We start from the raw sequence: 26,083 nt of genomic DNA on the forward strand, positions 1-26,083 counted from the left end.
AGGCTAGCAAAGAGATCCACGAAATACAGATGTAACTCTGTGAGATGAATTAACAGAACACTAAGCAGTTTCTCAGAAAGCTTCTTTCCAGATTTCATCTGAGGATATTTCCTTTTTCAACATAGCCCTCTAAGGGCTTCCAAATATCACTTTGCCAAATCCACAAGAACTGTCTTAGCGAAAGGCTTCTTGAGGGGAAAGCTGTAACTCTGTGAGATGATTTCACAGAACACAAAGAAGTTTCTCAGAAAGCTTCTTTCTCTTTGTTATCGGAGTATAGTTCCTTTGACCATATAGTCTCCACAGGGATCCGAAATATCTGTTCTCAGATTCCACAGAAATAAGGCTAGCAAAGAGATCCACGAAATACAGATGTAACTCTGTGAGATGAATTAACAGAACTCTAAGCAGTTTCTCAGAAAGCTTCTTTCCAGATTTCATCTGAGGATATATCCTTTTTCACCATAGCCCTCTATGGGCTTCCAAATATCACTTTGCCAAATCTACAAGAATTGTCTTAGCGAAAGCCTTCTTGAGGGGAAAGCTGTAACTCTGTGACATAATTTCACAGAACACAAAGAAGTTTCTCAGAAAGCTTCTTTCTCTTTGTTAACGGAGGATATTTCCTTTGGCCCTATAGTCTCCAAAGGGATCCGAAATATCTGTTATCAGATTCCACAGAAATAAGGCTAGCAAAGAGATCCACGAAATACAGATGTAACTCTGTCAGACGAATTAACACAACACTAAGCAGTTTCTCAGAAAGCTTCTTTCCAGATTTCATCTGAGGATATTTCCTTTTTCACCATAGCCCTCTATGGGCTTCCAAATATCACTTTGCCAATTCCACCATAACTGTCTTAGCGAAAGGCTTCTTGAGGGGAAAGCTGTAACTCTGTGAGATGATTTCACAGAACACAAAGAAGTTTCTCAGAAAGCTTCTTTCTCTTTGTTATCGGAGGATATTTTCTTTGGCCATATAGTCTCCACAGGAATCCGAAATATCTGTTCTCAGATTCCACAGAAATAAGGCTAGCAAACAGATCCACGAAATACAGATGTAACTCTGTGAGATGAATTAACAGAACACTAAGCAGTTTCTCAGAAAGCTTCTTTCCAGATTTCATCTGACGATATTTCCTTTTTCACCATAGCCCTCTATGGGCTTCCAAATATCACTTTGCCAATTCCACAAGTACTGTCTTAGAGAAAGGCTTCTTGAGGGGAAATCTGTAACTCTGTGAGATGATTTCACAGAAAACAAAGAAGTTTCTCAGAAAGCTTCTTTCTCTTTGTTATCGGAGGATATTTCCTTTGGCCCTATAGTCCCAAAGGGATCCGAAATATCTGTTCTCAGATTCCACAGAAATAAGGCTAGCAAAGAGATCCACGAAATACAGATGTAACTCTGTGAGATGAATTAACAGAACACTAAGCAGTTTCTCAGAAAGCTTCTTTCCAGATTTCATCTGAGGATATTTCCTTTTTCACCATAGCCCTCTATGGGCTTCCAAATATCACTTTGCCAAAACCACAAGAACTGTCTTAGCGAAAGGTTTCTTGAGGGGAAAGCTGTAACTCTGTGAGATGATTTCACAGAACACAAAGAAGTTTCTCAGAAAGCTTCTTTCTCTTTGTTATCGAAGGATATTTCCTTTGGCCATATAGTCTCCACAGGGATGCGAAATATCCGTTATCAGATTCCACAGAAATAAGGCTGGCAAAGAGATCCACGAAATACAGATGTAACTCTGTGAGATGAATTAACAGAACACTAAGCAGTTTCTCAGAAAGCTTCTTTCCAGATTTCATCTGAGGATATTTCCTTTTTCACCATAGCCCTCTATGGGCTTCCAAATATCACTTTACCAAATCTACAAGAACTGTCTTAGCGAAAGGCTTCTTGAGGGGAAAGCTGTAACTCTGTGAGATGATTTCACAGAACACAAAGAAGTTTCTCAGAAAGCTTCTTTCTCTTTGTTATCGGAGGATATTTCCTTTGGCCCTATAGTCTCCAAAGGGATCCGAAATATCTGTTCTCAGATTGCAGAGAAATAAGGCTAGCAAAGAGATCCACGAAATACAGATGTAACTCTGTGAGATGAATTAACAGAACACTAAGCAGTTTCTCAGAAAGCTTCTTTCCAGATTTCATCTGAGGATATTTCCTTTTTCACCATAGCCCTCTATGGACTTCCAAATATCACTTTGCCAATTCCACAAGAACTGTCTTAGCGAAAGGCTTCTTGAGGGGAAAGCTGTAACTCTGTGAGATGATTTCACAGAACACAAAGAAGTTTCTCAGAAAGCTTCTTTCTCTTTGTTATCGGAGGATATTTCCTTTGGCCCTATACTCTCCAAAGGGATCCGAAATATCTGTTCTCAGATTCCACAGAAATAAGGCTAGCAAAGAGATCCACGAAATACAGATGTAACTCTGTGAGATGAATTAACAGAACACTAAGCAGTTTCTCAGAAAGCTTCTTTCCAGATTTCATCTGAGGATATTTCCTTTTTCACCACAGCCCTCTATGGGATTCCAAATATCACTTTGCCAATTCCACAAGAACTGTCTTAGCGAAAGGCTTCTTGAGGGGAAAGCTGTAACTCTGTGAGATGATTTCACAGAACACAAAGAAGTTTCTCAGAAAGCTTCTTTCTCTTTGTTATCGGAGGATATTTCCTTTGGCCCTATACTCTCCAAAGGGATCCGAAATATCTGTTCTCAGATTCCACAGAAATAAGGCTAGCAAAGAGATCCACGAAATACAGATGTAACTCTGTGAGATGAATTAACAGAACACTAAGCAGTTTCTCAGAAAGCTTCTTTCCAGATTTCATCTCAGGATATTTCCTTTTTCACCATAGCCCTCTAGGGGCTTCCAAATATCACTTTGCCAATTCCACAAGAACTGTCTTAGCGAAAGGCTTCTTGAGAGCAAAGCTGTAAATCTGTGAGATGATTTCACAGAACACGAAGAATTTTCTCAGAAAGCTTCTTTCTCTTTGTTATCGGAGGATATTTCCTTTGGCCCTATAGTCTCCAAAGGGAACCGAAATATCTGTTCTCAGATTCCACAGAAATAAGGCTAGCAAAGAGATCCACGAAATACAGATGTAACTCTGTGAGATGAATAAACAGAACACTAAGCAGTTTCTCAGAAAGCTTCTTTCCAGATTTCATCTGAGGATATTTCTTTTTCACCATAGCCCTCTATGGGCTTCCAAATATCACTTTGCCAATACCACAAGAACTGTCTTAGCGAAAGGCTTCTGGAGGAGAAAGCTTTAACTCTGTGAGATGATTTCACAGAACACAAAGAAGTTTCTCAGAAAGCTTCTTTCTCTTTGTTATCGGAGGATATTTCCTTTGGCCCTATAGTCTCCAAAGGGATCCGAAATATCTGTTTTCAGATTCCACAGAAATAAGGCTAGCAAAGAGATCCACGAAATACAGATGTAACTCTGTGAGATGAATTAACAGAACACTAAGCAGTTTCTCAGAAAGCTTCTTTCCAGATTTCATCTGAGAATATTTCCTTTTTCACCATAGCCTTCTATGGGCTTCCAAATATCACTTGACAATTCCACAAGAACTGTCTTAGCGAAAGGCTTCTTGAGGGGAAAGGTGTAACTCTGTGAGATGACTTCACAGAACACAAACAATTTTCTCAGGAAGCTTTTTTCTCTTTGTTATCGGAGGATATTTCCTTTGGCCCTATAGTCTCCAAAGGGATCCGAAATATCTGTTCTCAGATTCCACAGAAATAAGGCTAGCAAAGAGATCCACGAAATACAGATGTAACTCTGTGAGATGAATTTACAGAACACTAAGCAGTTTCTCAGAAAGCTTCTTTCCAGATTTCATCTGAGGATATTTCCTTTTTCACCATAACCCTCTATGGGCTTCCAAATATCACTTTGCCAATTCCACAAGAACTGTCTTAGCGAAAGGCTTCTGGAGGGGAAAGCTGTAACTCTGTGAGATGATTTCACAGAACACAAAGAAGTTTCTCAGAAAGCTTCTTTCTCTTTGTTATCGGAGGATATTTCCTTTGGCCCTGTAGTCTCCAAAGGGAACAGAAATATCTGTTCTCAGATTCCACAAAAATAAGGCTTGCAAAGAGATCCACGAAATACAGATGTAACTCTGTGACATGAATTAACAGAACACTAAGCAGTTTCTCAGAAAGCTTCTTTCCAGATTTCATCTGAGGATATTTCCTTTTTCACCATAGCCCTCTATGGGCTTCCAAATATCACTTTGCCAATTCCACAAGAACTGTCTTTGAGAAAGGCTTCTTGAGGGGAAAGCTGTAACTCTGTGAGATGATTTCACAGAACACAAAGAAGTTTCTCAGAAAGCTTCTTTCTCTTTGTTATCGGAGGATATTTCCTTTGGCCCTATAGTCTCCAAAGGGATCCGAAATATCTGTTCTCAGATTCCACAGAAATAAGGCTAGCAAAGAGATCCACGAAATACAGATGTAACTCTGTGAGATGAATTAACAGAACACTAAGCAGTTTCTCAGAAAGCTTCTTTCCAGATTTCATCTGAGGATATTTCCTTTTTCACCGTAGCCCTCTATGGGCTTCCAAATATCACTTTGCCAATTCCACAAGAACTGTCTTAGCGAAAGGCTTCTTGAGGGGAAAGCTGTAACTCTGTGAGATGATTTAACAGAACACAAAGAAATTTCTCAGAAAGCTTCTTGCTCTTTGTTATCGGAGGATATTTCCTTTGGCCCTATAGTCTCCAAAGGGATCCGAAATATCTCTTCTCAGATTCCACAGAAATAAGGCTAGCAAAGAGATCCACGAAATACAGATGTAACTCTGTGAGATGAATTAACAGAACACTAAGCAGTTTCTCAGAAAGCTGCTTTCCAGATTTCATCTGAGGATATTTCCTTTTTCACCACAGCCCTCTAAGGGCTTCCAAATATCACTTTGCCAAATCTACAAGAACTGTCTTAGCGAAAGGCTTCTTGAAGGGAAAGCTGTAACTCTGTGAGATGATTTCACAGAACACAAAGAAGTTTCTCAGAAAGCTTCTTTCTCTTTGTTATCGGAGGATATTTCCTTTGGCCCTGTAGTCTCCAAAGGGAACAGAAATATCTGTTCTCAGATTCCACAGAAATAAGGCTAGCAAAGAGATCCACGAAATACAGATGTAACTCTGTGAGATGAATTAACAGAACACTAAGCAGTTTCTCAGAAAGCTTCTTTCCAGATTTCATCTGAGGATATTTCCTTTTTCACCATAGCCCTCTATGGGCTTCCAAATATCACTTTGCCAAATCTACAAGAACTGTCTTAGCGAAAGGCTTCTTGAGGGGAAAGCTGTAACTCTGTGAGATGATTTCACAGAACACAAAGAAGTTTCTCAGAAAGCTTCTTTCTCTTTGTTATCGGAGGATATTTCCTTTGGCCATATTGTCTCCACAGGGATCCGAAATATCTGTTCTCAGATTCCACAGAAATAAGGCTAGCAAAGAGATCCACGAAATACAGATGTAACTTTGTGAGATGAATTAACAGAACACTAAGCAGTTTCTCAGAAAGCTTCTTTCCAGATTTCATCTGAGGATATTTCCTTTTTCACCATAGCCCTCTATGGGCTTCCAAATATCACTTTACCAATTCCACAAGAACTGTCTTAGCGAAAGGCTTCTTGAGGGGAAAGCTGTAACTCTGTGAGATGATTTCACAGAACACAAAGAAGTTCCTCAGAAAGCTTCTTTCTCTTTGTTATCGGAGGATATTTCCTTTGGCCCTATAGTCTCCAAAGGGATCCGAAATATCTGTTCTCAGATTCCACAGAAATAAGGCTAGCAAAGAGATCCACGAAATACAGATGTAACACTGTGAGATGAATTAACAGAACACTAAGCAGTTTCTCAGAAAGGTTCTTTCCAGATTTCATCTGAGGATATTTCCTTTTTCACCATAACCCTCTATGGGCTTCCAAATATCACTTTGCCAATTACACAAGTACTGTCTTAGAGAAAGGCTTCTTAAGGGGAAATCTGTAACTCTGTGACATGATTTCACAGAACACAAAGAAGTTTCTCAGAAAGCTTCTTTCTCTTTGTTATCGGAGGATATTTCCTTTGGCCCTATAGTCTCCAAAGGGATCAGAAATATCTGTTCTCAGATTCCACAGAAATAAGGCTAGCAAAGAGATCCACGAAATACAGATGTAACTCTGTGAGATGAATTAACAGAACACTAAGCAGTTTCTCAGAAAGCTTCTTTCCAGATTTCATCTGAGGATATTTCCTTTTTCACCATAGCCCTCTATGGGCTTCCAAATATCACTTTGCCAATTCCACCATAACTGTCTTAGCGAAAGGCTTCTTGAGGGGAAAGCTGTAACTCTGTGAGATGATTTCACAGAACACAAAGAAGTTTCTCAGAAAGCTTCTTTCTCTTTGTTATCGGAGGATATTTCCTTTGGCCCTATAGTCTCCAAAGGGAACCGAAATATCTGTTCTCAGATTCCACAGAAAAAAGGCTAGCAAGAGATCCACGAAATACAGATGTAACTCTGTGAGATGAATTAACAGAACACTAAGCAGTTTCTCAGAAAGCTTCTTTCCAGATTTCATCTGAGGATATTTCCTTTTTCACCATAGCCCTCTATGGGCTTCCAAATATCACTTTGCCAATTCCACAAGAACTGTCTAGTCGAAAGGCTTCTTGAGGGGAAAGCTGTAACTCTGTGAGATGATTTCACAGAACACAAAGAAGTTTCTCAGAAAGCTTCTTTCTCTTTGTTATCGGAGGATATTTCCTTTGGCCCTATAGTCTCCAAAGGGAACCGAAATATCTGTTCTCAGATTCCACAGAAATAAGGCTAGCAACGAGATCCATGAAATACAGATGTAACTCTGTGAGATGAATTAACAGAACACTAAGCAGTTTCTCAGAAAGCTTCTTTCCAGATTTCATTTGAGGATATTTCGTTTTTCACCACAGCCCTCTATGGGCTTCCGAATATCACTTTGCCAAATCTACAAGAACTGTCTTAGCGAAAGGCTTCTTGAGGGGAAAGCTGTAACTCTGTGAGATGATTTCACAGAACACAAAGAAGTTTCTCAGAAAGCTTCTTTCTCTTTGTTATCGGAGGATATTTCCTTTGGCCCTGTAGTCTCCAAAGGGAACAGAAATATCTGTTCTCAGATTCCACAAACATAAGGGTAGCAAAGAGATCCACGAAATACAGATGTAACTCTGTGAGATGAATTAACAGAACATTAAGCTGTTTCTCAGAAAGCTTCTTTCCAGGTTTCATCTGAGGATATTTCCTTTTTCACCATAGCCCTCTATGGGCTTCCAAATATCACTTTGCCAATTCCACAAGAACTGTCTTAGCGAAAGGCTTCTTGAGGGGAAAGCTGTAACTCTGTGAGATGATTTCACAGAACACAAAGAATTTTTTCAGAAAGCTTCTTTCTCTTTGTTATTGGAGGATATTTCCTTTGGCCCTATAGTCTCCAAAGGGATCCGAAATATCTGTTCTCAGATTCCACAGAAATAAGGCTAGCAAAGAGATCCACGAAATACAGATGTAACTCTGTGAGATGAATTAACAGAACACTAAGCAGTTTCTCAGAAAGCTTCTTTCCAGATTTCATCTCAGGATATTTCCTTTTTCACCATAACCCTCTATGGGCTTCCAAATATCACTTTGCCAATTCCACAAGTACTGTCTTAGAGAAAGGCTTCTTAAGGGGAAATCTGTAACTCTGTGAGATGATTTCACAGAACACAAAGAAGTTTCTCAGAAAGCTTCTTTCTCTTTGTTATCGGAGGATATTTCCTTTGGCCCTATAGTCTCCAAAGGGATCCGAAATATCTGTTCTCAGATTCCACAGAAATAAGGCTAGCAAAGAGATCCACGAAATACAGATGTAACTCTGTGAGATGAATTAACAGAACACTAAGCAGTTTCTCAGAAAGCTTCTTTCCAGATTTCATCTGAGGATATTTCCTTTTTCACCATAGCCCTCTATGGGCTTCCAAATATCACTTTGCCAAATCTACAAGAACTGTCTTAGCGAAAGGCTTCTTGAGGGGAAAGCTGTAACTCTGTGACATGATTTCACAGAACACAAAGAAGTTTCTCAGAAAGCTTCTTTCTCTTTGTTATCGGAGGATATTTCCTTTGGCCATATTGTCTCCACAGGGATCCGAAATATCTGTTCTCAGATTCCACAGAAATAAGGCTAGCAAAGAGATCCACGAAATACAGATGTAACTCTGTGAGATGAATTAACAGAACACTAAGCAGTTTCTCAGAAAGCTTCTTTCCAGATTTCATCTGAGGATATTTCCTTTTTCACCATAGCCCTCTATGGGCTTCCAAATATCACTTTACCAATTCCACAAGAACTGTCTTAGCAAAAGGCTTCTTGAGGGGAAAGCTGTAACTCTGTGAGATGATTTCACAGAACACAAAGAATTTTTTCAGAAAGCTTCTTTCTCTTTGTTATCGGAGGATATTTCCTTTGGCCCTATAGTCTCCAAAGGGATCCGAAATATCTGTTCTCAGATTCCACAGAAATAAGGCTAGCAAAGAGATCCACGAAATACAGATGTAACTCTGTGAGATGAATTAACAGAACACTAAGCAGTTTCTCAGAAAGCTTCTTTCCAGATTTCATCTGAGGATATTTCCTTTTTCACCATAACCCTCTATGGGCTTCCAAATATCACTTTGCCAATTCCACAAGTACTGTCTTAGAGAAAGGCTTCTTAAGGGGAAATCTGTAACTCTGTGAGATGATTTCACAGAACTCAAAGAAGTTTCTCAGAAAGCTTCTTTCTCTTTGTTATCGGAGGATATTTCCTTTGGCCCTATAGTCTCCAAAGGGATCCGAAGTATCTGTTCTCAGATTCCACAGAAATAAGGCTAGCAAAGAGATCCACGAAATACAGATGTAACTCTGTGAGATGAATTAACAGAACACTAAGCAGTTTCTCAGAAAGCTTCTTTCCAGATTTCATCTGAGGATACTTCCTTTTTCACCATAGCCCTCTATGGGCTTCCAAATATCACTTTGCCAAATCTACAAGAACTGTCTTAGCGAAAGGCTTCTTGAGGGGAAAGCTGTAACTCTGTGAGATGATTTCACAGAACACAAAGAAGTTTCTCAGAAAGCTTCTTTCTCTTTGTTATCGGAGGATATTTCCTTTGGCCATATTGTCTCCACAGGGATCCGAAATATCTGTTCTCAGATTCCACAGAAATAAGGCTAGCAAAGAGATCCACGAAATACAGATGTAACTCTGTGAGATGAATTAACAGAACACTAAGCAGTTTCTCAGAAAGCTTCTTTCCAGATTTCATCTGAGGATATTTCCTTTTTCACCATAGCCCTCTATGGGCTTCCAAATATCACTTTGCCAATTCCACAAGAACTGTCTTAGCGAAAGGCTTCTTGAGGGGAAAGCTGTAACTCTGTGAGATGATTTCACAGAACACAAAGAAGTTTCTCAGAAAGCTTCTTTCTCTTTGTTATCGGAGGATATTTCCTTTGGCCCTATAGTCTCCAAAGGGATCCGAAATATCTGTTCTCAGATTCCACAGAAATAAGGCTAGCAAAGAGATCCACGAAATACAGATGTAACTCTGTGAGATGAATTAACAGAACACTAAGCAGTTTCTCAGAAAGCTTCTTTCCAGATTTCATCTCAGGATATTTCCTTTTTCACCATAGCCCTCTATGGGCTTCCAAATATCACTTTGCCAAATCCACAAGAACTGTCTTAGCGAAAGGGTTCTTGAGGGGAAAGCTGTAACTCTGTGAGATGATTTCACAGAACACAAAGAAGTTTCTCAGAAAGCTTCTTTCTCTTTGTTATCGAAGGATATTTCCTTTGGCCATATAGTCTCCACAGGGATCCGAAATATCTGTTATCAGATTACACAGAAATAAGGCTAGCAAAGAGATCCACGAAATACACATGTAACTCTGTGAGATGAATTAACAGAACACTAAGCAGTTTCTCAGAAAGCTTCTTTCCAGATTTCATCTGAGGATATTTCCTTTTTCACCATAGCCCTCTATGGGCTTCCAAATATCACTTTGCCAATTCCACAAGAACTGTCTTTGAGAAAGGCTTCTTGAGGGGAAAGCTGTAACTCTGTGAGATGATTTCACAGAACACAAAGAAGTTTCTCAGAAAGCTTCTTTCTCTTTGTTATCGGAGGATATTTCCTTTGGCCCTATAGTCTCCAAAGGGATCCGAAATATCTGTTCTCAGATTCCACAGAAATAAGGCTAGCAAAGAGATCCACGAAATACAGATGTAACTCTGTGAGATGAATTAACAGAACACTAAGCAGTTTCTCAGAAAGCTTCTTTCCAGATTTCATCTGAGGATATTTCCTTTTTCACCGTAGCCCTCTATGGGCTTCCAAATATCACTTTGCCAATTCCACAAGAACTGTCTTAGCGAAAGGCTTCTTGAGGGGAAAGCTGTAACTCTGTGAGATGATTTAACAGAACACAAAGAAATTTCTCAGAAAGCTTCTTGCTCTTTGTTATCGGAGGATATTTCCTTTGGCCCTATAGTCTCCAAAGGGATCCGAAATATCTCTTCTCAGATTCCACAGAAATAAGGCTAGCAAAGAGATCCACGAAATACAGATGTAACTCTGTGAGATGAATTAACAGAACACTAAGCAGTTTCTCAGAAAGCTGCTTTCCAGATTTCATCTGAGGATATTTCCTTTTTCACCACAGCCCTCTAAGGGCTTCCAAATATCACTTTGCCAAATCTACAAGAACTGTCTTAGCGAAAGGCTTCTTGAAGGGAAAGCTGTAACTCTGTGAGATGATTTCACAGAACACAAAGAAGTTTCTCAGAAAGCTTCTTTCTCTTTGTTATCGGAGGATATTTCCTTTGGCCCTATAGTCTCCAAAGGGATCCGAAATATCTGTTCTCAGATTCCACAGAAATAAGGCTAGCAAAGAGATCCACGAAATACAGATGTAACTCTGTGAGATGAATTAACAGAACACTAAGCAGTTTCTCAGAAAGCTTCTTTCCAGATTTCATCTGAGGATATTTCCTTTTTCACCATAGCCCTCTATGGGCTTCCAAATATCACTTTGCCAATTCCACAAGAACTGTCTTAGCGAAAGGCTTCTTGAGGGGAAAGCTGTAACTCTGTGAGATGATTTCACAGAACACAAAGAAGTTTCTCAGAAAGCTTCTTTCTCTTTGTTATCGGAGGATATTTCCTTTGGCCCTATAGTCTCCAAAGGGAACCGAAATATCTGTTCTCAGATTCCACAGAAAAAAGGCTAGCAAAGAGATCCACGAAATACAGATGTAACTCTGTGAGATGAATTAACAGAACACTAAGCAGTTTCTCAGAAAGCTTCTTTCCAGATTTCATCTGAGGATATTTCCTTTTTCACCATAGCCCTCTATGGGCTTCCAAATATCACTTTGCCAATTCCACAAGAACTGTCTAGTCGAAAGGCTTCTTGAGGGGAAAGCTGTAACTCTGTGAGATGATTTCACAGAACACAAAGAAGTTTCTCAGAAAGCTTCTTTCTCTTTGTTATCGGAGGATATTTCCTTTGGCCCTATAGTCTCCAAAGGGAACCGAAATATCTGTTCTCAGATTCCACAGAAATAAGGCTAGCAACGAGATCCATGAAATACAGATGTAACTCTGTGAGATGAATTAACAGAACACTAAGCAGTTTCTCAGAAAGCTTCTTTCCAGATTTCATTTGAGGATATTTCGTTTTTCACCACAGCCCTCTATGGGCTTCCGAATATCACTTTGCCAAATCTACAAGAACTGTCTTAGCGAAAGGCTTCTTGAGGGGAAAGCTGTAACTCTGTGAGATGATTTCACAGAACACAAAGAAGTTTCTCAGAAAGCTTCTTTCTCTTTGTTATCGGAGGATATTTCCTTTGGCCCTGTAGTCTCCAAAGGGAACAGAAATATCTGTTCTCAGATTCCACAAACATAAGGGTAGCAAAGAGATCCACGAAATACAGATGTAACTCTGTGAGATGAATTAACAGAACATTAAGCTGTTTCTCAGAAAGCTTCTTTCCAGGTTTCATCTGAGGATATTTCCTTTTTCACCATAGCCCTCTATGGGCTTCCAAATATCACTTTGCCAATTCCACAAGAACTGTCTTAGCGAAAGGCTTCTTGAAGGGAAAGCTGTAACTCTGTGAGATGATTTCACAGAACACAAAGAATTTTTTCAGAAAGCTTCTTTCTCTTTGTTATTGGAGGATATTTCCTTTGGCCCTATAGTCTCCAAAGGGATCCGAAATATCTGTTCTCAGATTCCACAGAAATAAGGCTAGCAAAGAGATCCACGAAATACAGATGTAACTCTGTGAGATGAATTAACAGAACACTAAGCAGTTTCTCAGAAAGCTTCTTTCCAGATTTCATCTCAGGATATTTCCTTTTTCACCATAACCCTCTATGGGCTTCCAAATATCACTTTGCCAATTCCACAAGTACTGTCTTAGAGAAAGGCTTCTTAAGGGGAAATCTGTAACTCTGTGAGATGATTTCACAGAACACAAAGAAGTTTCTCAGAAAGCTTCTTTCTCTTTGTTATCGGAGGATATTTCCTTTGGCCCTATAGTCTCCAAAGGGATCCGAAATATCTGTTCTCAGATTCCACAGAAATAAGGCTAGCAAAGAGATCCACGAAATACAGATGTAACTCTGTGAGATGAATTAACAGAACACTAAGCAGTTTCTCAGAAAGCTTCTTTCCAGATTTCATCTGAGGATATTTCCTTTTTCACCATAGCCCTCTATGGGCTTCCAAATATCACTTTGCCAAATCTACAAGAACTGTCTTAGCGAAAGGCTTCTTGAGGGGAAAGCTGTAACTCTGTGACATGATTTCACAGAACACAAAGAAGTTTCTCAGAAAGCTTCTTTCTCTTTGTTATCGGAGGATATTTCCTTTGGCCATATTGTCTCCACAGGGATCCGAAATATCTGTTCTCAGATTCCACAGAAATAAGGCTAGCAAAGAGATCCACGAAATACAGATGTAACTCTGTGAGATGAATTAACAGAACACTAAGCAGTTTCTCAGAAAGCTTCTTTCCAGATTTCATCTGAGGATATTTCCTTTTTCACCACAGCCCTCTATGGGCTTCCAAATATCACTTTGCCAAATCTACAAGAACTGTCTTAGCGAAAGGCTTCTTGAGGGGAAAGCTGTAACTCTGTGAGATGATTTCACAGAACACAAAGAAGTTTCTCAGAAAGCTTCTTTCTCTTTGTTATCGGAGGATATTTCCTTTGGCCCTGTAGTCTCCAAAGGGAACCGAAATATCAGTTCTCAGATTCCACAGAAATAAGGCTAGCAAAGAGATCCACGAAATACAGATGTAACTCTGTGAGATGAATTAACAGAACACTAAGCAGTTTCTCAGAAAGCTTCTTTCCAGGTTTCATCTGAGGATATTTCCTTTTTCACCATAGCCCTCTATGGGCTTCCAAATATCACTTTGCCAATTCCACAAGAACTGTCTTAGCGAAAGGCTTCTTGAGGGGAAAGCTGTAACTCTGTGAGATGATTTCACAGAACACAAAGAAGTTTCTCAGAAAGCTTCTTTCTCTTTGTTATCGGAGGATATTTCCTTAGGCCCTATAGTCTCCAAAGGGATCCGAAATATCTGTTCTCAGATTCCACAGAAATAAGGCTAGCAAAGAGATCCACGAAATGCAGATGTAACTCTGTGAGATGAATTAACAGAACAATAAGCAGTTTCTCAGAAAGCTTCTTTCCAGATTTCATCTGAGGATATTTCCTTTTTCACCATAGCCCTCTATGGGCTTCCAAATAGCACCTTGCCAATTCCACAAGAACTGTCTTAGCGAAAGGCTTCTTGAGGGGAAAGCTGTAACTCTGTGAGATGATTTCACAGAACACAAAGAAGTTTCTCAGAAAGCTTCTTTCTCTTTGTTATCGGAGGATATTTCCTTTGGCCCTATAGTCTCCAATGGGATCCGAAATATCTGTTCTCAGATTCCACAGAAATAAGGCTAGCAAAGAGATCCACGAAATACAGATGTAACTCTGTGAGATGAATTAACAGAACACTAAGCAGTTTCTCAGAAAGCTTCTTTCCAGATTTCATCTGAGGATATTTCCTTTTTCACCACAGCCCTCTATGGGCTTCTAAATATCACTTTGCCAAATCTACAAGAACTGTCTTAGCGAAAGGCTTCTTGAGGGGAAAGCTGTAACTCTGTGAGATGATTTCACAGAACACAAAGAAGTTTTCAGAAAGCTTCTTTCTCTTTGTTATCGGAGGATATTACCTTTGGCCCTATAGTCTCCAAAGGGATCCGAAATATCTGTTCTCAGATTCCACAGAAATAAGGCTAGCAAAGAGATCCACGAAATACAGATGTAACTCTGTGAGATGAATTAACAGAACACTAAGCAGTTTCTCAGAAAGCTTCTTTCCAGATTTCATCTGAGGATATTTCCTTTTTCACCATAGCCCTCTATGGGCTTCCAAATATCACTTTGCCAATTCCACAAGAACTGTCTTAGCGAAAGGCTTCTTGAGGGGAAAGCTGTAACTCTGTGAGATGATTTCACAGAACACAAAGTATTTTCTCAGAAAGCTTCTTTCTCTTTGTTATCGGAGGATATTTCCTTTGACCCTATAGTCTCCAAAGGTATGCGAAATATCTGTTCTCAGATTCCACAGAAATAAGGCTAGCAAAGAGATCCACGAAATACATATGTAACTCTGTGAGATGAATTAACAGAACACTAAGCAGTTTCTCAGAAAGCTTCTTTCCAGATTTCATCTGAGGATATTTCCTTTTTCACCATAGCCCTCTATGGCCTCCAAATATCACTTTGCCAATTCCACAAGAACTGTCTTTGAGAAAGGCTTCTTGAGGGGAAAGCTGTAACTCTGTGAGATGATTTCACAGAACACAAAGAAATTTCTCAGAAAGCTTCTTTCTCGTTGTTATCGGAGGATATTTCCTTTGGCCCTATAGTCTCCAAAGGGATCCGAAATATCTGTTCTCAGATTCCACAGAAATAAGGCTAGCAAAGAGATCCACGAAATACAGATGTAACTCTGTGAGATGAATTAACAGAACACTAAGCAGTTTCTCAGAAAGCTTCTTTTCAGATTTCATCTGAGGATATTTCCTTTTTCACCATAGCCCTCTATGGGCTTCCAAATATCACTTTTCCAATTCCACAAGAACTGTCTTTGAGAATGGCTCCTTGAGGGGAAAGATGTAACTCTGTGAGATGATTTCACAGAACACAAAGAAATTTCTCAGAAAGCTTCTTTCTCTTTGTTATCGGAGGATATTTCCTTTGGCCCTATAGTCTCCAAAGGGATCAGAAATATCTGTTCTCAGATTCCACAGAAACAAGGCTAGCAAAGAGATCCACGAAATACAGATGTTACTCTGTGAGATGAATTAACAGAACACTAAGCAGTTTCTCAGAAAGCTTCTTTCCAAATTTCATCTGAGGATATTTCCTTTTTCACCATAGCCCTCTAGGGGCTTCCAAATATCACTTTGCCAAATCCAAAAGAACTGTCTTAGCGAAAGGCTTCTTGAGGGGAAAGCTGTAACTCTGTGAGATGATTTCACAGAACACAAAGAAGTTTCTCAGAAAGCTTCTTTCTCTTTGTTATCGGAGGATATTTTCTTTGGCCATATAGTCTCCACAGGAATCCGAAATATCTGTTCTCAGATTCCACAGAAATAAGGCTAGCAAAGAGATCCACGAAATACAGATGTAACTCTGTGAGATGAATTAACAGAACACTAAGCAGTTTCTCAGAAAGCTTCTTTCCAGATTTCATCTGAGGATATTTCCTTTTTCACCATAGCCCTCTATGGGCTTCCAAATATCACTTTGCCAATTCCAAAAGTACTGTCTTAGAGAAAGGCTTCTTGAGGGGAAATCTGTAACTCTGTGAGATGATTTCACAGAAAACAAAGAAGTTTCTCAGAAAGCTTCTTTCTCTTTGTTATCGGAGGATATTTCCTTTGGCCCTATAGTCTCCAAAGGGATCCGAAATATCTGTTCTCAGATTCCACAGAAATAAGGCTAGCAAAGAGATCCACGAAATACAGATGTAACTCTGTGAGATGAATTAACAGAACAATAAGCAGTTTCTCAGAAAGCTTCTTTCCAGATTTCATCTGAGGATATTTCCTTTTTCACCATAGCCCTCTATGGGCTTCCAAATATCACTTTGCCAAAACCACAAGAACTGTCTTAGCGAAAGGCTTCTTGAGGGGAAAGCTGTAACTCTGTGAGATGATTTCACAGAACACAAAGAAGTTTCTCAGAAAGCTTCTTTCTCTTTGTTATCGAAGGATATTTCCTTTGGCCCTATAGTCTCCAAAGGGATCCGAAATATCTGTTCTCAGATTCCACAGAAATAAGGCTAGCAAAGAGATCCACGAAATACAGATGTAACTCTGTGAGATGAATTAACAGAACACTAAGCAGTTTCTCAGAAAGCTTCTTTCCAGATTTCATCTGAGGATATTTCCTTTTTCACCATAGCCCTCTATGGGCTTCCAAATATCACTTTGCCAATTCCAAAAGTACTGTCTTAGAGAAAGGCTTCTTGAGGGGAAATCTGTAACTCTGTGAGATGATTTCACAGAAAACAAAGAAGTTTCTCAGAAAGCTTCTTTCTCTTTGTTATCGGAGGATATTTCCTTTGGCCCTATAGTCTCCAAAGGGATCCGAAATATCTGTTCTCAGATTCCACAGAAATAAGGCTAGCAAAGAGATTCACGAAATACAGATGTAACTCTGTGAGATGAATTAACAGAACACTAAGCAGTTTCTCAGAAAGCTTCTTTCCAGATTTCATCTGAGGATATTTCCTTTTTCACCACAGCCCTCTATGGGCTTCTAAATATCACTTTGCCAAATCTACAAGAACTGTCTTAGCGAAAGGCTTCTTGAGGGGAAAGCTGTAACTCTGTGAGATGATTTCACAGAACACAAAGAAGTTTCTCAGAAAGCTTCTTTCTCTTTGTTATCGGAGGATATTTCCTTTGGCCCTGTAGTCTCCTAAGGGAACAGAAATATCTGTTCTCAGATTCCACAAAAATAAGGGTAGCAAAGAGATTCACGAAATACAGATGTAACTCTGTGAGATGAATTAACAGAACACTAAGCAGTTTCTCAGAAAGCTTCTTTCCAGATTTCATCTGAGGATATTTCCTTTTTCACATAGCCCTCTACGGGCTTCCAAATATCACTTTGCCAATTCCACAAGAACAGTCTTAGCGAAAGGCTTCTTTAGGGGAAAGCTGTAACTCTGTGAGATGATTTCACAGAACACAAAGAAGTTTCTCAGAAATCTTCTTTCTCTTTGTTATCGGAGGATATTTCCTTTGTCCCTATAGTCTCCAAAGGGATCCGAAATATCTGTTCTCAGATTCCACAGAAATAAGGCTAGCAAAGAGATCCACGAAATACAGCTATAACTCTGTGAGATGAATTAACAGAACACTAAGCAGTTTCTCAGAAAGCTTCTTTCCAGATTTAATCTGTGGATATTTCCTTTTTCACCATAGCCCTCTAGGGGTTCCAAATTTCACTTTGCCAATTCCACCAGAACTGTCTTAGCGAAAGGCTTCTTTAGGGGAAAGCTGTAACTCTGTGAGATGATTTCACAGAACACAAAGAATTTTTTTCAGAAAGCTTCTTTCTCTTTCTTATCGGAGGATACTTCCTTTGGCCCTATAGTCTGCAAAGGGATCCGAAATATCTGTTCTCAGATTCCACAGAAAGAAGGCTAGCAAAGAGATCCACGAAATACAGATGTAACTCTGTGAGATGAATTAACAGAACACTAAGCAGTTTCTCAGAAAGCTTCTTTCCAGATTTCATCTGAGGATATTTCCTTTTTCACCATAGCCCTCTATGGGATTCCAAATATCACTTTGCTAATTCCACAAGAACTGTCTTAGCGAAAGGCTTCTTGAGGGGAAAGTTGTAACTCTGTGAGATGATTTCACAGAACACAAAGAAGTTTTCAGAAAGCTTCTTTCTCTTTGTTATCGGAGGATATTTCCTTTGGCCCTATAGTCTCCAAAGGGAACCGAAATATCTGTTCTCAGATTCCACAGAAATAAGGCTAGCAAAGAGATCCACGAAATACAGATGTAACTCTGTGAGATGAATTAACAGAACACTAAGCAGTTTCTCAGAAAGCTTCTTTCCAGATTTCATCTGAGGATATTTCCTTTTTCACCATAGCCCTCTATGGGCTTCCAAATATCACTTTGCCAATTCCACAAGAACTGTCTTAGCGAAAGGCTTCTTGAGGGGAAAGCTGTAACTCTGTGAGATGATTTCGCAGAACACAAAGTATTTTCTCAGAAAGCTTCTTTCTCTTTGTTATCGGAGGATATTTCCTTTGACCCTATAGTCTCCAAAGGTATCCGAAATATCTGTTCTCAGATTCCACAGAAATAAGGCTAGCAAAGAGATCCTCGAAATGCAGATGTAACTCTGTGAGATGAATTAACAGAACACTAAGCAGTTTCTCAGAAAGCTTCTTTCCAGATTTCATCTGAGGATATTTCCTTTTTCACCATAGCCCTCTATGGCCTCCAAATATCACTTTGCCAATTCCACAAGAACTGTCTTTGAGAAAGGCTTCTTGAGGGGAAAGCTGTAACTCTGTGAGTTGATTTCACAGAACACAAAGAAATTTCTCAGAAAGCTTCTTTCTCGTTGTTATCGGAGGATATTTCCTTTGGCCCTATAGTCTCCAAAGGGATCCGAAATATCTGTTCTCAGATTCCACAGAAATAAGGCTAGCAAAGAGATCCACGAAATACAGATGTAACTCTGTGAGATGAATTAACAGAACACTAAGCAGTTTCTCAGAAAGCTTCTTTTCAGATTTCATCTGAGGATATTTCCTTTTTCACCATAGCCCTCTATGGGCTTCCAAATATCACTTTTCCAATTCCACAAGAACTGTCTTTGAGAATGGCTTCTTGAGGGGAAAGATGTAACTCTGTGAGATGATTTCACAGAACACAAAGAAATTTCTCAGAAAGCTTCTTTCTCTTTGTTATCGGAGTATATTTTCTTTGGCCATATAGTCTCCACAGGAATCCGAAATATCTGTTCTCAGATTCCACAGAAATAAGGCTAGCAAAGAGATCCACGAAATACAGATGTAACTCTGTGAGATGAATTAACAGAACACTAAGCAGTTTCTCAGAAAGCTTCTTTCCAGATTTCATCTGAGGATATTTCCTTTTTCACCATAGCCCTCTATGGGCTTCCAAATATCACTTTGCCAATTCCAAAAGTACTGTCTTAGAGAAAGGCTTCTTGAGGGGAAATCTGTAACTCTGTGAGATGATTTCACAGAAAACAAAGAAGTTTCTCAGAAAGCTTCTTTCTCTTTGTTATCGGAGGATATTTCCTTTGGCCCTATAGTCTCCAAAGGGATCCGAAATATCTGTTCTCAGATTCCACAGAAATAAGGCTAGCAAAGAGATCCACGAAATACAGATGTAACTCTGTGAGATGAATTAACAGAACACTAAGCAGTTTCTCAGAAAGCTTCTTTCCAGATTTCATCTGAGGATATTTCCTTTTTCACCATAGCCCTCTATGGGCTTCCAAATATCACTTTGCCAAAACCACAAGAACTGTCTTAGCGAAAGGCTTCTTGAGGGGAAAGCTGTAACTCTGTGAGATGATTTCACAGAACACAAAGAAGTTTCTCAGAAAGCTTCTTTCTCTTTGTTATCGAAGGATATTTCCTTTGGCCCTATAGTCTCCACAGGGATCCGAAATATCTGTTCTCAGATTCCACAGAAATAAGGCTAGCAAAGAGATCCACGAAATACAGATGTAACTCTGTCAGACGAATTAACACAACACTAAGCAGTTTCTCAGAAAGCTTCTTTCCAGATTTCATCTGAGGATATTTCCTTTTTCACCAAGGCCTCTATGGGCTTCCAAATATCACTTTGCCAATTCCACAAGAACTGTCTTTGCGAAAGGCTTCTTGAGGGGAAAGCTGTAACTCTGTGTGATGATTTCACAGAACACAAAGAAGTTTCTCAGAAAGCTTCTTTCTCTTTGTTATCGGAGTATATTTCCTTTGGCCCTATAGTCTCCAAAGGGATCCGAAATATCTGTTCTCAGATTCCACAGAAATAAGGCTAGCAAAGAGATCCACGAAATACAGATGTAACTCTGTGAGATGAATTAACAGAACACTAAGCAGTTTCTCAGAAAGCTTCTTTCCAGATTTCATCTGAGGATATTTCCTTTTTCACCCCAGCACTCTATGGGCTTCTAAATATCACTTTGCCAAATCTACAAGAACTGTCTTAGCGAAAGGCTTCTTGAGGGGAAAGCTGTAACTCTGTGAGATGATTTCACAGAACACAAAGAAGTTTCTCAGAAAGCTTCTTTCTCTTTGTTATCGGAGGATATTTCCTTTGGCCCTGTAGTCTCCTAAGGGAACAGAAATATCTGTTCTCAGATTCCACAAAAATAACGGTAGCAAAGAGATCCACGAAATACAGATGTAACTCTGTGAGATGAATTAACAGAACACTAAGCAGTTTCTCAGAAAGCTTCTTTCCAGATTTCATCTGAGGATATTTCCTTTTTCACCAGAGCCCTCTATGGGCTTCCAAATATCACTTTGCCAATTCCACAAGAACAGTCTTAGCGAAAGGCTTCTTGAGGGGAAAGCTGTAACTCTGTGAGATGATTTCACAGAACACAAAGAAGTTTCTCAGAAAGCTTCTTTCTCTTTGTTATCGGAGGATATTTCCTTTGTCCTTATAGTCTCCAAAGGGATCCGAAATATCTGTTCTCAGATTCCACAGAAATAAGGCTAGCAAAGAGATCCACGAAATACAGCTATAACTCTGTGAGATGAATTAACAGAACACTAAGCAGTTTCTCAGAAAGCTTCTTTCCAGATTTAATCTGAGGATATTTCCTTTTTCACCATAGCCCTCTAGGGGTTCCAAACTTCACTTTGCCAATTCCACCAGAACTGTCTTAGCGAAAGGCTTCTTGAGGGGAAAGCTGTAACTCTGTGAGATGATTTCACAGAACACAAAGAAGTTTCTCAGAAAGCTTCTTTCTCTTTCTTATCGGAGGATACTTCCTTTGGCCCTATAGTCTGCAAAGGGATCCGAAATATCTGTTCTCAGATTCCACAGAAAGAAGGCTAGCAAAGAGATCCACGAAATACAGATGTAACTCTGTGAGATGAATTAACAGAACACTAAGCAGTTTCTCAGAAAGCTTCTTTCCAGATTTCATCTGAGGATATTTCCTTTTTCACCATAGCCCTCTATGGGCTTCCAAATATAACTTTGCTAATTCCACAAGAACTGTCTTAGCGAAAGGCTTCTTGAGGGGAAAGTTGTAACTCTGTGAGATGATTTCACAGAACACAAAGAAGTTTTCAGAAAGCTTCCTTCTCTTTGTTATCGGAGGATATTTCCTTTGGCCCTATAGTCTCCAAAGGGAACCGAAATATCTGTTCTCAGATTCCACAGAAATAAGGCTAGCAAAGAGATCCACGAAATACAGATGTAACTCTGTGAGATGAATTAACAGAACACTAAGCAGTTTCTCAGAAAGCTTCTTTCCAGATTTCATCTGAGGATATTTCCTTTTTCACCATAGCCCTCTATGGGCTTCCAAATATCACTTTGCCAATTCCACAAGAACTGTCTTAGCGAAAGGCTTCTTGAGGGGAAAGCTGTAACTCTGTGAGATGATTTCACAGAACACAAAGTATTTTCTCAGAAAGCTTCTTTCTCTTTGTTATCGGAGGATATTTCCTTTGACCCTATAGTCTCCAAAGGTATCCGAAATATCTGTTCTCAGATTCCACAGAAATAAGGCTAGCAAAGAGATCCACGAAATACAGATGTAACTCTGTGAGATGAATTAACAGAACACTAAGCAGTTTCTCAGAAAGCTTCTTTCCAGATTTCATCTGAGTATATTTCCTTTTTCACCATAGCCCTCTATGGCCTCCAAATATCACTTTGCCAATTCCACAAGAACTGTCTTTGAGAAAGGCTTCTTGAGGGGAAAGCTGTAACTCTGTGAGATGATTTCACAGAACACAAAGAAATTTCTCAGAAAGCTTCTTTCTCGTTGTTATCGGAGGATATTTCCTTTGGCCCTATAGTCTCCAAAGGGATCCGAAATATCTGTTCTCAGATTCCACAGAAATAAGGCTAGCAAAGAGATCCACGAAATACAGATGTAACTCTGTGAGATGAATTAACAGAACACTAAGCAGTTTCTCAGAAAGCTTCTTTCCAGATTTCATCTGAGGATATTTCCTTTTTCACCATAGCCCTCTATGGGCTTCCAAATATCACTTTTCCAATTCCACAAGAACTGTCTTTGAGAATGGCTTCTTGAGGGGAAAGATGTAACTCTGTGAGATGTTTTCACAGAACACAAAGAAATTTCTCAGAAAGCTTCTTTCTCTTTGTTATCGGAGGATATTTCCTTTGGCCCTATAGTCTCCAAAGGGATCAGAAATATCTGTTCTCAGATTCCACAGAAACAAGGCTAGCAAAGAAATCCACGAAATACAGATGTTACTCTATGAGATGAATTAACAGAACACTAAGCAGTTTCGCAGAAAGCTTCTTTCCAGTTTTCATCTGAGGATATTTCCTTTTTCACCATAGCCCTCTAGGGGCTTCCAAATATCACTTTGCCAAATCCAAAAGAACTGTCTTAGCGAAAGGCTTCTTGAGGGGAAAGCTGTAACTCTGTGAGATGATTTCACAGAACACAAAGAAGTTTCTCAGAAAGCTTCTTTCTCTTTGTTATCGGAGGATATTTTCTTTGGCCATATAGTCTCCACAGGAATCCGAAATATCTGTTCTCAGATTCCACAGAAATAAGGCTAGCAAAGAGATCCACGAAATACAGATGTAACTCTGTGAGATGAATTAACAGAACACTAAGCAGTTTCTCAGAAAGCTTCTTTCCAGATTTCATCTGAGGATATTTCCTTTTTCACCATAGCCCTCTAGGGGCTTCCATATATCACTTTGCCAATTCCAAAAGTACTGTCTTAGAGAAAGGCTTCTTGAGGGGAAATCTGTAACTCTGTGAGATGATTTCACAGAAAACAAAGAAGTTTCTCAGAAAGCTTCTTTCTCTTTGTTATCGGAGGATATTTCCTTTGGCCCTATAGTCTCCAAAGGGATCCGAAATATCTGTTCTCAGATTCCACAGAAATAAGGCTAGCAAAGAGATCCACGAAATACAGATGTAACTCTGTGAGATGAATTAACAGAACACTAAGCAGTTTCTCAGAAAGCTTCTTTCCAGATTTCATCTGAGGATATTTCCTTTTTCACCATAGCCCTCTATGGGCTTCCAAATATCACTTTGCCAAAACCACAAGAACTGTCTTAGCGAAAGGCTTCTTGAGGGGAAAGCTGTAACTCTGTGAGATGATTTCACAGAACACAAAGAAGTTTCTCAGAAAGCTTCTTTCTCTTTGTTATCGGAGGATATTTCCTTTGGCCCTATAGTCTCCAAAGGGATCCGAAATATCTGTTCTCAGATTCCACAGAAATAAGGCTAGCAAAGAGATCCACGAAATACAGATGTAACTCTGTGAGATGAATTAACAGAACACTAAGCAGTTTCAGAAAGCTTCTTTCCAGATTTCATCTGAGGATATTTCCTTTTTCACCATAGCCCTCTATGGGCTTCCAAATATCACTTTGCCAAAACCACAAGAACTGTCTTAACGAAAGGCTTCTTGAGGGGAAAGCTGTAACTCTGTGAGATGATTTCACAGAACACAAAGAAGTTTCTCAGAAAGCTTCTTTCTCTTTGTTATCGGAGGATATTTCCTTTGGCCCTATAGTCTCCAAAGGGATCCGAAATATCTGTTCTCAGATTCCACAGAAATAAGGCTAGCAAAGAGATCCACGAAATACAGATGTAACTCTGTGAGATGAATTAACAGAACACTAAGCAGTTTCTCAGTAAGCTTCTTTCCAGATTTCATCTGAGGATATTTCCTTTTTCACCATAGCCCTCTATGGGCTTCCAAATATCACTTTGCCAATTCCACAAGAACTGTCTTAGCGAAAGGCTTCTTTAGGGGAAAGCTGTAACTCTGTGAGATGATTTCACAGAACACAAAGAAGTTTCTCAGAAAGCTTCTTTCTCTTTGTTATCGGAGGATATTTCCTTTGGCCCTATAGTCTCCAAAGGGATCCGAAATATCTGTTCTCAGATTCCACAGAAATAAGGCTAGCAAAGAGATCCACGAAATACAGATGTAACTCTGTGAGATGAATTAACAGAACACTAAGCAGTTTCTCAGAAAGCTTCTTTCCAGATTTCATCTCAGGATATTTCCTTTTTCACCATAGCCCTCTATGGGCTTCCAAATATCACTTTGCCAATTACACAAGAACTGTCCTTGAGAAAGGCTTCTTGAGGGAAAAGCTGTAACTCTGTGAAATGATTTCACAGAACACAAAGAAATTTCTCAGAAAGCTTCTTACTCTTTGTTATCGGAGGATATTTCCTTTGGCTCTATAGTCTCCAAAGGTATCCGAAATATCTGTTCTCAGATTGCACAGAAATAAGGCTAGCAAAGAGATCCACGAAATACAGATGTAACTCTGTGAGATGAATTAACAGAACACTAAGCAGTTTCTCAGAAAGCTTCTTTCCAGATTTCATCTGAGGATATTTCCTTTTTCACCATAGCCCTCTATGGGCTTCCAAATTTCACTTTGCCAATTCCACAAGTACTGTCTTAGAGAAAGGCTTCTTGAGGGGAAATCTGTAACTCTGTGAGTTGATTTCACAGAACACAAAGAAGTTTCTCAGAAAGCTTCTTTCTCTTTGTTATCGGAGGATATTTCCTTTGGCCCTATAGTCTCCAAAGGGATCCGAAATATCTGTTCTCAGATTCCACAGAAAAAAGGCTAGCAAAGAGATCCACGAAATACAGATGTAACTCTGTGAGATGAATTAACAGAACACTAAGCAGTTTCTCAGAAAGCTTCTTTCCAGATTTCATCTGAGGATATTTCCTTTTTCACCACAGCCCTCTATGGGCTTCTAAATATCACTTTGCCAAATCTACAAGAACTGTCTTAGCGAAAGGCTTCTTGAGGGGAAAGCTGTAACTCTGTGAGATGATTTCACAGAACACAAAGAAGTTTCTCAGAAAGCTTCTTTCTCTTTGTTATCGGAGGATATTACCTTTGGCCCTGTAGTCCCCAAAGGGAACAGAAATATCTGTTCTCAGATTCCACAAAAATAAGGGTAGCAAAGAGATCCACGAAATACAGATGTAACTCTGTGAGATGAATTAACAGAACACTAAGCAGTTTCTCAGAAAGCTTCTTTCCAGATTTCATCTGAGGATATTTCCTTTTTCACCATAGCCCTCTATGGGCTTCCAAATATCACTTTGCCAATTCCACAAGAACAGTCTTAGCGAAAGGCTTCTTGAGGGGAAAGCTGTAACTCTGTGAGATGATTTCACAGAACACAAAGAAGTTTCTCAGAAAGCTTCTTTCTCTTTGTTATCGGAGGATATTTCCTTTGTCCCTATAGTCTCCAAAGGGATCCGAAATATCTGTTCTCAGATTCCACAGAAATAAGGCTAGCAAAGAGATCCACGAAATACAGCTATAACTCTGTGAGATGAATTAACAGAACACTAAGCAGTTTCTCAGAAAGCTTCTTTCCAGATTTAATCTGAGGATATTTCCTTTTTCACCATAGCCCTCTAGGGGTTCCAAATTTCACTTTGCCAATTCCACCAGAACTGTCTTAGCGAAAGGCTTCTTGAGGGGATAGCTGTAACTCTGTGAGATGATTTCACAGAAAACAAAGAATTTTTTCAGAAAGCTTCTTTCTCTTTCTTATCGGAGGATACTTCCTTTGGCCCTATAATCTGCAAAGGGATCCGAAATATCTGTTCTCAGATTCCACAGAAAGAAGGCTAGCAAAGAGATCCACGAAATACAGAT

This window comes from Macaca fascicularis, chromosome 20 (assembly GCF_037993035.2).
Source record: "Macaca fascicularis isolate 582-1 chromosome 20, T2T-MFA8v1.1".
NCBI lineage: Eukaryota > Metazoa > Chordata > Mammalia > Primates > Cercopithecidae > Macaca > Macaca fascicularis.